The sequence below is a fragment of the Vicia villosa genome, linkage group LG4, assembly GCF_029867415.1.
Source record: "Vicia villosa cultivar HV-30 ecotype Madison, WI linkage group LG4, Vvil1.0, whole genome shotgun sequence".
Classification (NCBI taxonomy): Eukaryota; Viridiplantae; Streptophyta; class Magnoliopsida; order Fabales; family Fabaceae; genus Vicia; species Vicia villosa.
The window spans coordinates 181,945,022-181,951,021 of record NC_081183.1 but is presented as its reverse complement, the minus strand read 5'-3'; positions in this window follow the sequence as shown (position 1 = coordinate 181,951,021).

Below are 6,000 nucleotides of genomic sequence, written 5' to 3'. Positions count from 1 at the left end.
ATATTATTGTACTTAATGTTGAACCCGATAGTGTCGTGCTATATAGTTTTTCGGGGGGTGACCTTTCATTACTTCCTCTATATGCACACCATATTTCTAGGCCTGTGTGGGAAGGAGAGGTAGTATAAATAATGGAATTGTTTGTGTTAAACATATGTATTAGAACAATTGAATCGTCTGGCAATAATGTATTTAATTTTGCAGTACCGTAAGAACTAAAATGTATCAACCATGATAGAAACAAATGTATCAATGATAGTGTATTAACCATGGTATAAAATCAAGTTTCGTCTGCACGGTTATTTCAAATTTTCATGTATATTTAAATAAAATTTATATCTTATCAAAAGAAAGATGACATTAGAGGATGTCATGGAAGATTTTCTTTCCTTATGCAAATTCATGTTGACAACCTGAATGTGGTTGAGGATTTTGCAGATGATGATGCACGGGTTTCATTTCATAAGGTATGTGCATTGAGGTTATACTTCATGATTTTGGTTGGCAGAACCATTTTTATGGACAAAGTGTGAACTATGTCGACATTGTCTACACTAGATATTTCGTTGACTTTGTGAGGATTCACAAGTACAAATAGGGGATGTCTTGTTTGATGTACCTCTAGTTTAATTTAGTGAAGGTAGTCAATGGAAGACGAGATAATTGATAGGAATAAACTGTCTATTTAGGATAAAAAATTCACTTTAATTTATGGATGGTAAAACAGGCTCGGTCCTCTAGGCACACTCATTTTTCCCTCATATTTTTTAGGAGAGGACCAAAGTTTTAGGATCACACCCTCTGATGTGTCATCTCTGTCCCCCCCTGTTTTCTTGGGGGCTTTTATGTGTGTGAGCATTACTTTCCCGCTCTAAGGAATTGCCATGTGTCTACTCTATTTTCCCACTTAGGGGGAAACAGGTGACCGAGTCGTTTCAAATTGCACTTGATCACATAGCGTTTGATGACATATGTTTAATGATATACAACGACCACCATCAGACACGACACTTGGAGATGATATCATGGTACTCTGGATGGTTGACTTGGGGGTCTCAATTTATGTATTCACATCAATATAAGAGAATACCACAAAAGTTCGAGTATTTACAAGGTATACATAGTGTCGCGGCGCGAAGAATAACCGAGCGTCTAAACACTTGAAGTAAACTACAGAGTCACCACCAAAATTTTAATTTAAAAGGAAATGTCAATAAAACCCATAAAGAACACAAGATGGTTGTCATACCCCAAAATTTGCCCATACCATTTCTCATATGCAATCTCAAAATCAAGACATAAAGCTCCAAAACACACTCTCCTATACAAAGGCTCTGAACTAGGGTTTGATTAACTCAATGGAAAATCATTAAATCAATGGCTCAAGATGGTTCCATAGGGTCACTAACATCCCAAAGCATCTCCATATAAAGTTTCAAGTCAAACAGAGCAAGTATAGGCCCTCAAATCCTGATTAGGTCAACAGTCGACTCTCAAGGGCAAAACAGTCATTTCAAGTCAATATATAGTCAAAACTCAAGATATTTTGTCAACAACATCCTCATAACCTTAAAATCATCATTTAATCAAGGGTTGATCATGATGATGCAAGGAAAGATCAGAAAAGTCAAAAGTCAAAAGTTACTATTTTAGGCATAAACTGAAAAAAGTCAACCAAACTTTGAAAATTCACCAAATATTCATACTTCATCAGAAAAATTCCCACCAAAGCTCATTTTGAAGAGAATTCATTCCCCTATCCAATGGTCCAAGAATCAGAGCCCATAGGTCAATGGTTTAAGAGATATGGCTTCATACATTATAGGTCCTTTTCAAAAGTCAACAAAAAGACACTTTTTTCAAAAGGTCATGAAATGAACATGGAAAAAGATTTTGATACGAGACCAAAGACACTGGTTAGAGGACTCTCTAAGGTTTCCAAAGTATCTTAGAACACTTCCATACCTCAAAAATTGAGGGAGATAGACCTTGTTAAAGCTAGGCTATTTTGGATGGAAATATGTGAAGAAATCCAAATATTTTTGCAAATGGGCCTAAGTAACTTTGATGCAATCTTGATCCATAATTCATTTAGAACCCATAATCTTTTTCCCACGAAATTATATGATTTATTTGATTTATTATGAATTTTTAATCTATTTTTTAAAAGGATTAAAATCAAATATATTATTAAAAATCAAATATTTTGTGAAAAGGACGATTTAGGTCTTATTTGATCATCAAATATTCTCTAAGATAGACCAAATTTCGTGCACCCCTAAATTAGAAAGATTGGATCAAAGATTGGCTTGAATAAGAAACATATTTTCAAGATATTTTCCAAAATTTCCAAGATCACAAAGATTGGATTCAAAGAGATTTTCTCTGTTTAAGTGACCTAATTTGAACTACTATAAGTAGTGAACAAATTCAGACCCCTAGGGTTACAAAAATCTGCAGCCAAGAGCATCAAAATCGGAGTTCAAAGTTCATACAAAACTCAAATTCTAATTCTTGGCTACAAGGTGATTCAAGGCTTCTTGTCGATCTCAATTCGTTCCTGGACCCCCAAGGAACCTTTCTCGATCGTTCTCAAGCGCTGCATCCTCAAGAATACGCTCTAATAAGTCACGGTTTGCACAAATTCAAACTCTTTCGATTGCATAAATTCATGGCATATAAACACGTTTTGATTGCATTATTTTGCTTGTGATGATGTTTTGAATGTTTCTGGATGATTAATTTGTTGTTTACACGTTTAAACTGAGTTATGCCATTGTAGCAATTTAGGGTTTTGTTTTAGGGATTCTTGATGCAGGTAATCTTTGACCAAATTAAGGCCATAGATGAATTCGTGAGGCCCGGACGAATCGAATGGTGGTCTCGCGAAACGTTTATATGCATGTTTTGCCATATTCGTAGCTTGCAGGTTTGTAGCTACAGTTCGCGTCTGTAGGGAAAGCCTAAGACGACGGCTGAAGGTTGGGGATGACTTCGTGTCATCCTACGATTGGCTGGTTTCAAAACAGAAAAGGCGCGCCAGGATTTGTTATGTCCTGGGATCCGGTACGACAAGACGCATGCGTTCAGGTGCTCCCTCGCTCTTGCAGCCACTAGATCTCACTCATTCACAATCCAACGCTACTAAAGCTGCGTGCGTACCATGATCCATCACAGAAGCGCCACACCTGATCGCAAGCTAAGATTTTCTTAAATTTTTTTATTTTTAATTATGTAACTTGTTTTTATTTATTTATATATATATATATATATATTATTCTAAATATTTTCTTTTTCTTATTAATAATAACTATTTATTTTCTTTGTTATTCTAAAAAACTTTTTATAATAATAATAATTTATTTACTATACTTTCTTTTAATTATATGTTTTAATATAAATATTAATTTATTGTATTTTCTTTTAATTATTTATTTAAACCTTTCAAAAATTCATACATATTTTATTTTAATTCCAAAAATTTCTTAAAAATTATTTTTACCCTCGATTTTATTTTCTTATCCCGATTTAATTAATTAGGTCGAGAGACCAATAATTAATTAAATCGATTGTGTTACGTTAATTCAATTTTCGCCCTAATCAGGGTTTACGACGAACATTCCAATACATTGAGTATTGTCTTCTCGTGTCTTGCGTTTTCAGGGTTACCAACATGGTTCACTCCGACAACGCGCCCGATCAAGACTCAAAGCTAAATATTTTATTTATCTAAAGTCTATTTTGTTTCCTTTTACTTTTAGGGTTTACCCTACACTAAAAATCTTCTTCTTCTGTGTGCCTTTTCAGGGTTAGCAATATGATTAATCCCGACTACGCGCCTGATCCAAAATACGAAGTTAAGTACTCTGTTTAATTTAATTGAAATTCTATTTGGTTTATTCTTAGAATTAGGGTTTGTTCCGCCTTCATCTTTTTCTGCCTTGCTTTATTTCAGGGTTAATCTTAAAGGCACCTTAGCAACCATATCAAATCAAATTCAAAAGCTAAGTATTATCTCGTATCTAATTCAAATAATCGTTCTCTTTTCATTTCATTTTGTTTCCTTAATAAATTAGGGATAAAATTAAATATCAATGAACTGCCTATACACTCACGCCTTATTTGTTTCTTTGCTCATTCCTAATGGTCAGAGTCGATGCTTCTGGCAAATCCTTGCCCTCAACCCTGTCAGGCAAATGCCAAGCTAAGTACCTTCTCCCTATTCTATTTTTAATTTATTATCCTATTTTCTTTTGTAGTTAATGAGGTTTGCCCTCGAATTTGATAATGCACTCACTATATGTTTTCTGTCTTGTCTTTTTCCTTTTCAGGGTTTATCAATTGCTAAAGCTACGTTGTTGGTAACCTAAACCTCATTTTATTTTATGCCTTTTATTATTATTACTTGTGTCAAACCCTGATAAGGGATCCGCTGGTTTCATTGTCCCCTTCCCTATTATTATGTATCTGTTTACTGGCTTGTATTGATTGGCCTTGAAGGCACTTAAATTGTGATATTTTATTACTGCGTGGTTAGTAAATTAGGGAGTGCAAGACTATTAATCAAACGTTAGATCACTAACTATACAGGATAAAATATTTGAACTGAACCACGTGATTGTGCCACCCACACACCTTTAGGGTAATTCCTCTGGTTGCCTTTGTTGCTTGTTGCCTTTAAATGTACTAAATAGTCAAGTCCCTCGACTCCGAGGATACCTAAAGCAATGTTGCCTGTCGCCTTCAAAGTTATTGAAACTCCCTCGATGTTGCCTCGGTAAATAATTTGCCCCTATTGCTAAGGTATCCTCGCATGATGCCTTAAATGACTATTATATCCTTCCCTTAGACTACCTGCCCTCTTTATGGCAAGGGACAGTCTTATGGCGAACGATTACTCGATGACCCTTAAACATCCAATTGAAAGACTTCCTGCCCTTTATGGCATGGATAGATCCTTTCGCCTCGAAAAGCTAAAAGAACGAATTTTCAACTTAGGGTAGTTGCTACTAATTGCTCGCTCTTTTCAAATTCAAATTAAAAATACTTTTCCAACTCAATTTCAAATACTTTCAAAACAAGGCTACGCTTATTTACAAGCTAAAGTCCTTGGACAAAGTTTTTACTTTTTACACACTGCTCTTTTCAAACAAATCAAACAAACAAAGTGAGCTAAGCAATTAAGAGCCCATGGATAACCATGGATGCAAAGGGTGCCTTACACCTTCCCCTTGTATAACTCACCCCCCGAACTCAAAATCTTTTCAAAAGGTCTTTTCCTGTTCTTTTAGCCTTTCCTAAAATTGGATAAAATAAAAGTCGGTGGCGACTCATGCTTAACCGCGACATTTTCAATTATAAAAAGTCAGTTCACCGTATTACAGAACTGGCGACTCTGCTGGGGATAAATTTTCGATAAAAGAGGGGTTACCTTAAAAGTTTAGGATTCATTTAAATGTTTTCTATTGTTTGCTTTGTTTGATTTAATTTTGCAGGGCTGTTTTGGGTATTCTGTTGTGTGAAAGATCCTAACCCGGATCTGAGTACCTTAGGTATATGGCATGAGATCAAGGAGACTGCACAGCGTATACTGATGTGGATGATCTGATGGCCATCGTTAGTGTGACACATTGGTTTGTCCTGGTGTTCCTTGGGATCCGACCTGAGGAAATGCTTGGCTGCCGCGTGGTGTCATTAAGCACTAATTCTCCCTAGAACCGTAGTTGAACTTGACTTTGGCCTATTAGAAAGTAGCGAGATAGTTGGCTTTGGTTCCGACCGAAGTTGGTTGATACTCGAAGCTACACTCATATGGACTGGACTTTCAGGACCTTTTCGGTTGGTGATTCGATCGCCGAACTGAGATAAGCGCCTTCGAGAAAGGTCAATGATATGAGCTCCCTAGAACCCGATCTTTTATAGGACAGGTTTGAACCAACTAAACTTCAGGGGGAGGGTACATACCTTTGGGCCACGTGCAAGCCTAACCATAAGGCAAAA